Genomic DNA, 9,222 nt, shown 5'->3' with positions numbered 1-9,222 from the left:
GTATTCATTTCTGTACCTGCTTATTTCACTTAGCATGATGTACTCTAGGTTGTCCTGAATATTCTACTTTTTAAAAAAAATTTAAACTTGCTTATCCATTTTTTCTATTCAACCTTAGCTTCCTTCCTTCCTTCCTTTCTATGGGACTGGGGTTTGAACTTAGGGTTCTGCACTTGCAAAGTGGGTGCTCTCTATCACTTGAGTCACACCTCTGGTCTATTTTGCTCTGGTTATTTTGGAGATGGGGTCTTGCTGGCTGACCTTGAGCTGTGAGCCTTCAAATCTCAGCCTCCCAAGAAGATAGGATTAAAGGTGTGAGTCCCTGCCACCTGATTTGCATTCTGTTTTTATAAGCATGAATAGCAAAATAGCATTTCATTACATACACACTCTTTCACACACATATACACCACATTCTAAAAATCTACTAATATGTTGATGAGCATGATTAATTCTTTATATTGGCTGTTATGAATAATGCTGCAGTGAACATGAGAGTGAAGATGTCTCTTCAACATATTGATTTCACTTCCTTTGAATATACACCCACATGTGGATTGCTGGATCATATGTTAGGTCTATTTTTAATTTGTTGAGGAAACTCCATAATGCTTAACCTTATGGCTGAACTCATTACATTCCCACCAACAAAGTGCAAAGTTTCCCTGGTCTCCACATTCTTGCCCAAACTTCTATCTGGTGTCAGGTGCTAGCACTTGTTTCTCAAAATTGAGAGGCAAAGAAAAATCCTCATTCAGTTCTCAAATAGGCTCCAGCGTGTTTACCTTTTATTTTATATATTTTATTTTAAAATTACTAAGTATTGGCCATATCTGGTACCTCCAGTCTGTCCACTTACTGTTAAATCGTGGGGAAGAATCTCTGTTTAATGTCTTTAACAAAGATGAAAGTGAGGCATCCTTGCCTCACTGAGTCTGTCCTTTCAACCTAATAATCACATACCCACTAATAATTCAATTTACAAAAAGGCTTTTTATGACTACTTTTGTCCTCTTAAGATCTTTCAAAAAGTTTAGCATTATTTCTAGTTTATACCTAAACTGGACTTTCTGGATTTAACTCTTTTTCTTTTTTCTTTTCTTTTACGTATATTCATTTTCCCAAAAACAATCCTTTTCAAACTGCCAGTCATTAGCGGGTGTTTTCTCTTGCACTGGATGTTTATGTTCTTCATGCACATTTTTCCTACTCTTTTTCTCACTACTGCGGAGATCCCGGGGTACATTACTGATGCTCTGTTTAGAATTCTTAACCACAGTGTACTATACTTTGTTAAATATCCTTACCCTCAACTGTACTGTTGCTCTTCCAGGACACTGAATTTATAGCCATTAACAATGCTTAGGAAATACATTTTTAATTGGTAGAGTTCAGTTTTAAACTGTGTCTGGCATTTTGAGGATTACTGACATTTACAAACAAAAATTTCCTAAATAATGTTTTTTATTTATTCAATTACCTAGAAAAAGGAACAGTGAATTAAAATTTATTGCATACCTTCCCTATTACAGACACTATTCTTGGTGGTTTGCACACATACACACACATACATACACACATTTTTATTGAATTAATAAATTTCCTGTTAATATTTGCAACAAACCTAGCAGGCAAATATGTATGTCTTCATTTTACAAGTGAGAAAAACAGTCTTTTAGGAATTTATTTATAAAGTTGTTTAATTGGCAACATTAAACAGTATAGAAATTTAGATATCAGGATGTTATTTATTCTACCATTCTTTCAACAAAAATTGATTGAAAGATGACTATGTGGCAGGAGATAAGGTTATAAGACCTCTGTACTCAGGCTGGAGGTATGATTCAAGAGTTAAAGCTCCTTCCTAGCAAGTGTGAGGCCCTGTGTTCAAACCCAAGTACTGCCAAAGAAAGAAAAGGAAATCTCTATACTCAAACTCAAGGAGTTCCTAATGTAGAGGAGAAGACCTCATAGTCTCTGATGAGTGTTTTCTATTAGAGGCAGTGACAAGTACAATTTCACATGTGCTAAGGTAGGTAGTTGCTACTGAAGGTTTCACTATAGATTCAAAAGTTGTGATTGGTCTTGTAGATACAGGGGTTTGTCAAAGAGAGAAAATGTGCAGACCATGAATTCTAGGGAAGGAAAGGGTATACACAGAGACTTCAAGGCTTAGAAAACTATGAAATTTTAGGAAAAGGTCAGTAGTAGTTGGAGTACAGGGTGCCTTTGGAGAATAGAGGAAAATAAAGAATATTTACCAGTGCTTACTGACCATTTAATATGGAGGTGAGAAAGAAGGAATTGGACAGTATCTTCCTAATTCCTGTCTTGGGTGACTAAGGGTTTGTTAATAATGTTAACAAAAATGGAGATTAGGGAAGAGCTATGGATTCTCCTGGATACACTAATCACTCTGCAGTCTGCCACCTTTAAAGTGAACCTGACATTCAGGAACAAAATTTAAAAGAGTTTCAAAACCTACAGAGCAAAAAATTATATTCCTTCACTGTGATTTTGATGTTTAAAAGCCCATGTAGGACAGGAAGCTCCTCCAACCATCATTTCTGCTAATTTTGAATGAAAAAAGAATTCATCATAGAGGAATTTTCCAGATTAAATTCCCTTAAAGTGTCTGAGAAAGTAAGACCTGAGGGGCAGCAGTCGAGAGGCTTCTAGCTACTTTTAGCATTGTTACTTAGTTCCCTAAGTGCCTCAGGAAAAACAGTTTGCCATGCTATGCCCAACTCCTGAGAGGCAGGAACCCTTCCACACAACAGCTGGGAGCCAAATCCCCAGCTAGTAACAAACTACTTACTTGAACTTCTCTAGGAGTAGTTGTAGCCTCAAGGTGGTTGTGGGATTGGATGTTCAATTCTCTCTCAGTCAATCTCCATATGAAACACTTTCCAAGAAAAAAATATCGTGAGGATAAGAGTATTTTTAATTTTCAGCCTGAAGAAGTCTAACAGGAATGTGGCCCAAGTGGTGGAAAGCTTGTCCATCAAGCGTGAGGCTTTGAGTTCAATCCTCAGTACCTGCTTTGCCCCAAAGAGGAGAGTGAATCTGCAGGAATTTAATTATTTCAAGTCTCTAATCCAGAAGTTTAAAAAAAAAAAAGTAAGTTCTAGCTGCCTGGGAGATTAATTGTAGACTCACCAAGAAAAATGCTGTATTACATACAGCTTTAGCTACAATGTTTCAGAGATGCACAGACATTTTGAGACAGATTCATCAAGTCCTTTGGTGAAGCCTATGAACCCCAGGTTAAATCTACCATGTAGTTTTTCATCCAGAAAAACGATGATTTTCTGTATCATTAAATGACATATTTAATCCTAAAGTTAAGAGATTTAAGTATGCATAAGAGCAACTAGGTTTCAAGTGACAAAAAAATTCTAATAATGATAGTCACATTTTCCTTAAAGCAGATGCACAAGAAGACAGCCAAGCCTCCCAGAGACAGAAGCTTTCTAAGAGAACAATCTACATGATTTAATCAAGGCTGTGAGTTCATTATCACTCAAGTGAACTGACCCCAGGCCTAAAACAAGCAGATTCTATTGAATTAATGAATCATAAAATAATGTATTATATTTCATTTTCTGGGGCCAGAGCATGTTAGAACAAGAAAATGCTATGCCTAAATGTTGAATGTGTCCTGCTTTTCTTCAGTACATATGACAAAAGCAGAGCCTCACATTAGAATGGGACATTTTCCCACCAGTCTGGTCTATGACAGCACACTTTGCTCCTTGCACTCCTGGGGTCGTGGAATGTAGACCTCTCTCCTTAACTCACAGTGCTTGGAGAATTCAAAATATGTGCATCGGCAGAATTCTTTCCTTCCAGGATCTACCACACTAATAAAGGCTTAGGGTTTCTTCTCTTTATAACCCAAACTCTATCACATTTCTTTGTTTATAATTTTATTTCAACATATGAGATATTATAAGAATGACCACTTGGGACTTAGAGCAGACCCAGTAAATAATATTCCTCTTCCCATCTGGTTCTGAGTCAAAAGAAAAATAACACAAAGGGTCAACAATTAGAGGCCAAAGTATCATCTTTATTCAAAACAAAACAGACATTGACTTCCTAATACTGAAGTTAGGCTGATTCCCCAGCCTCTGGTAGCACTGGACCATGAGAGAGTCTTCCCAGAAAGTGGTTAAAGAAGGCTACTCACTCCTCTAAGGAAGCCAGAGGAAAGGGGTAGAGCATATGTGATGGGTTTCTTTTTCTAAAATCACCAATCAAATAAGGTAATAACTATCTCCTGGGATGGTATGAAAGAAGGGAAGAGAAAGATCAGGAGTGTTACATTATGACATTCTTCTTCACATAGAAGGAAACATCAAGATCATGGAAGAAGTTACTCCTTGCCCTACCCAACCCTTCACAGTAGCCAGCATTTTATTCTCTTATCTCATTTAGTCTATGGGTAGCCAGAGAGGCAGTAATCAGGATGGTCCTGCTTCTACCATCATGTGACTGCTCCCTTAGTACAAATCACTGCTCTTTGGAGAGGCTTTGGAGCCATTGGGCAGTTTCTATTTTGTTTGACAATGGGTCTAAAATGGGTCAGAACAGGAGGTTAATTAAACCAACCACGATACCACAATAGACCCACAGCTGAAAATGCATTCTCCTACTAAATTGTGTCCAACTGCATGTCCAAACTAAGTGAATTATGATTCTTCAGTGAGGTTAAGTTACATCATTAAGGGACAGTAACAAATGCATGCTAAAACATCATGATGTATATGAACTACTTTGTAAAATATTTAATTTAAATGAGATCACAGACTCTTGAATCTTTAAGTAGGAATCCTGAGGAATCATTATAGTCTTTCATTATATTTTATACAGATGATGTTCTTCTGGTTTAATAAAGAAATCTTGTCTGTATATATATATATATATATATATATATATATATATATATATTTAGACATGTACATTTAGATATATATTTGTAAGATTTCTATACATAGTATATCTGTGTATGTGTGTATGTACATATATATGTATATAAAATTCAGAAATGAGAGAGTAAACATCACCATGGCCATTAATTAAGATGAACAATAAAATTATACTTTACAAGTTCAAGGTTAGTTTTAGAAAATGTAGCAACAATTTCTGAAGTTCATTCTTGGAGGATTTTTTTGGTCAGAAGTAATATTTGTAAGAAATTTTTGTCACAAAATAATATGTGCTTTCTGAAGTTAAAGGACAATAAACATTTTCTTATTTTCTTGCTCCTATTTCTTCACATAACAGGAAGGCAGTAATTTTAGGTCAAAAATGGAGATAAAAACATTAAAGGTCTATGTAGACCAATACATACAATAGGAAAAATATAAAATCTGAAGAGATTATGCATGAACAGATGACAAAATGTGGCATGTAAGGTTTCACACCTATGCTACACAGTACTTGTAACCTAGTAATGTTACATAAGTGGACATTCATCTGTAATAGTAGATGTCAAAGAAATAACAAGATGACCAGATACCATTCTCTTCCAGAGTGACCCACCAGGTCAGACCATCCTCCCTGGACCAGCTCTACTTTAACACCATGAGATCTTCTCTGTCACTTGCCACAGTGATTCAGTGGCAACTATCATTGCCAGCAGAGAGGCAGAATAAGACAGGATGTGATGTCCAATATACTGTCCTATCTATTTAGATAAATGTTTAATTGGTTAACTGATGATGGTAGCTAACAAGGCACTAGATACTTGGCATCTAGACTATTCTTTCTGGCACAGTGAGCTCTAGTAGTTCTTAATGATTCCTCTGGTTAAACTTCAATTTCTTTTGGACAAATCCCAATCTTCTCTGGAGTCTAACTCACTGATTTACTTTGCCCAAATTTTGACTTCAGTCTAAACATGTTCACTGAATGCAGCATTCCACGCCACATCTTAAGTAGTGCTCTCTATCTTTCCTTTCCCTTTCTAGGCCCTCAAAAGAAGGTCCTACATACAGAAAATCCTAAAGTGAAGATGATAGGAATAGACTACTTCCAGATACTACCTAGACCTACAAGGAAATCACACCTAAAGGGAATCTAGAGCTGCAAAGAGTGGCAGTGATTGGGTAGGAAGCTTCTAAAATCAGATAGAAAATATGAGAACTTGGAAGACATGCATAAGATATGGGGTCAATCAGCACCATGCAGGCAACCAGTATCAAAGATGGAAAAGGGTGAGAGGAAAAAACAGTGAACATTGCAAGTACACTTTTATTTAAAAAAAAAAAAAAGGACTGACAAGGAGGGCAGAATGTATAGTAGAAGAAAAATGAAGAGGTGTGGTAAGGAGAGCAGTGAGTTAAGCAAGAATATATTACCATCTATAAGAATCTAAGGTGGAAGGGATCTGATACATCCTAACTCCAAAAGAAGTTAAGATGTTCAACAGAGATTTAATACAAACATAATGACATCCCAAAATTGCAGGAGTGACATAAAAGCATGAGAACCATGAATATTCCATCTCTGCAGATGAAAAAAGAACAAGATTTACTCCTAGAGGAAAGGGGTGGATCATATTCTCTGATGGTCCTTTCCAGAAAAGTTGGTTCAGTACCCTGCTCATAGATTCTCCTTTTTCACGACATGGTTGGATCTTTCTACTCAATGGTGTGTGAATTCCAACCCCAGGGGAATGATAAAAAAAAGCAAAATCTTCACTACCAGTCTCTATGTACAGCATGCTGAGAGTTAGAACTCTTTTATTTCTCTGAAATTTCAACCCATTCATCATCTTAAATTAGGTGCACAAAAACAACATACTAGTCTTCTAGCAAAATAAACCTTCAAGTATCTCTCAGGTGCTTCCTTAGTAAGCTAGAAGTCACCATCCTCTCCCCTCAAATACTAAATTCCTCAATTCCTTGGATACCAGACACAGCAATTTTATTTTTTCACCCCTGAATGTATTCTAGCAAGTGGCTAATCCTTTAATTTAATGGACCTTGGAAAGATGCAGTATTTAACAGGGCGCCCAATCAAACAAGAATAACCAACATTTCCTTAACTTTTAATATTAATATTCTATTTACAAGGCCTGTCATTTTCACTACCACATTATAACTCCAGCTTATTAGAGCTTACTAAATTCCAAAAAGCTTAACATCACTCATCATCATGTTTTATAGTTTTGACTCTCTGGGCCCAAATGAGTACCTTACATTACAATATAACTATCTCTTGTTGGTTTCCTATGCTCTCTTCTTATACAGACTCCAGACAGTGGATTTAAGAAATGGTAGCACAGTGACAGAGTTCATCCTTGTGGGATTTGAGCAGAGTTCCCCTTCCACCCAGGCATTGCTCTTCACCCTCTTCCTAGCCCTCTACAGCCTCGCCATGGCCATGAATGGTCTCATCATCTTCATCACATGGACAGACCCCAGACTTGACAGCCCCATGTACTTCTTCCTTGGCCACCTGTCATTCCTGGATGTCTGCTTCATCACCACCACCATCTCACAGATGTTGGTCCACCTGGTGATCAAGAATAACACCATCTGCTTTGTCTCTTGCATGGCCCAGATGTACTTGGTCTTCTTCATGGGTGTGGCTGAGTGCATCCCTTTGGCTTTTATGGCTTATGACCGTTATGTTGCTATCTGCCACCCACTTAACTATGCCCAGATCATGAGTCAGCAGATCTGTGACAGTCTGGTGGGTATTTCCTAGACTTTTGGGCTCATAAATGGCATCTTTCTTGAGTACATGTCATTCCGGAATCCCTCTTGCAAAGACAACCACATTGAAAACTTCTGTGAGGCTCCCATAGTGATTGCCCTCTCCTGTGGGGACACTCAGGTCATCATGAAGTTGATCTTTTCTGATGCCACTGTGGTGCTGCTTAGTCTCATGGTGCTCATTGTCACCTCCTATGCCCGCATCCTGGCCTCCATCCTCAGCAGAGCCTCCTCCTCAGGTAGAGGAAAGACCTTCTCCACTTGTGCCTCACACCTGACTGTAGTCATCTTTTTATACTCCTCAGCTATGTTCTCATACATGAATCCCCGCAGCACACATGGGCCTGACAAAGACAAGCCTTTCTCCCTCCTGTACACCATTATCACCCCCATATGCAACCCCATCATCTACAGTTTCCACAATAAGGAAATGAAGGGTGCCATGAGGAGGGCCCTTTTGAGAACCAGCCTGGCCCAGGCAGAGTCTGTCTAGCAGAAAGGCCCCTGGAGAAGAAGCTCCCTCTTCTGAGGAATAGGAAAATTCACCCCTTTCTCAGCCTTGACAGTTTAGTAACTCTACATTGTTGAAAGGCTTGGGGAAAGAGAGTTCATGGCTTTTTTAGAACTGTATTCAAACCTGGAAGTTCCTCTTTATATCAAAGGCTCATTTGTCTGATTTCACTTCCAGCATAGATCTTTTAGCAACACATTTTCATGACTAGATGGACTAGAGCAATGCAATGGAGTTTATTTTCTAACTTAAGAAAAGCTGGCATGCTTCTCAAGAGAAAATGATTGAAGAAGAAAAGGAGACAATGATTTTGAGAGTGTTGTAGGGGCAAAGTCAATTAGTAGCTGCTTTGGCTTTCAAAGGAGAAGATTAAAAGCCACAGGGGGATATATGGATCCAGTAGGTTGGAAAAATATGCTATGAAGCTCGTGATTCCATCCCTGCATGTGTCCCCAAAATTCTTCAATTAAGTTTTCAGAAAAAAGTGAGAATTAATCAGTGGGTTTGTTTTATTTGGCAAAGACAGCAAGAAGAGGTATCATATGCCAAAATGGTATGGATTAATGTTGAAAAGGGAGCAAAGAATCAAGAGCAGAAAGTCTGAAAGCACTGACTTTTCCAGGTTGTAAACTGAGGGTTTGTGCTACATAACAAAATATATTAGGGTTGGGGAGTCTTTGAGTGACATTTGCACTATACAAGAATGGAACAAATGTATTTTAACTAATTTGCACATTTATTTTCAAATGTTTGAATTTTTGTTATTATTGTTTGAGACAAGGTCTCAAACTCATGATCATCCTGCCTCAGCCTCCTATGGACTAGAATTACAGATGTGAGCCACCAAACCTGACTCCAATTAAAAATTATATCACTAGCCTGGATATGCATCATACAATTTAAATTTATAATTTTTAAAGCTTTCTTCTTGACTTTACAATACACTCACATTCCATGAGACTATTCATATCTCTAACTTTATTC

At 37.7% G+C, this 9,222-nt stretch overlaps 1 pseudogene; it reads left to right on the top strand.

The window, feature by feature from the left end:
• Positions 1 to 7,164: 7,164 nt before the first annotated feature.
• Positions 7,165 to 8,220, top strand: LOC109691621 (olfactory receptor 10AD1-like; annotated as a pseudogene).
• Positions 8,221 to 9,222: the final 1,002 nt, after the last annotated feature.

The sequence above is a fragment of the Castor canadensis genome, chromosome 8, assembly GCF_047511655.1.
Source record: "Castor canadensis chromosome 8, mCasCan1.hap1v2, whole genome shotgun sequence".
NCBI classification, from domain to species: domain Eukaryota; kingdom Metazoa; phylum Chordata; class Mammalia; order Rodentia; family Castoridae; genus Castor; species Castor canadensis.
The sequence above is the reverse complement of the archived record's forward strand: the minus strand, read 5'-3'. Positions and strand labels throughout refer to the sequence as shown.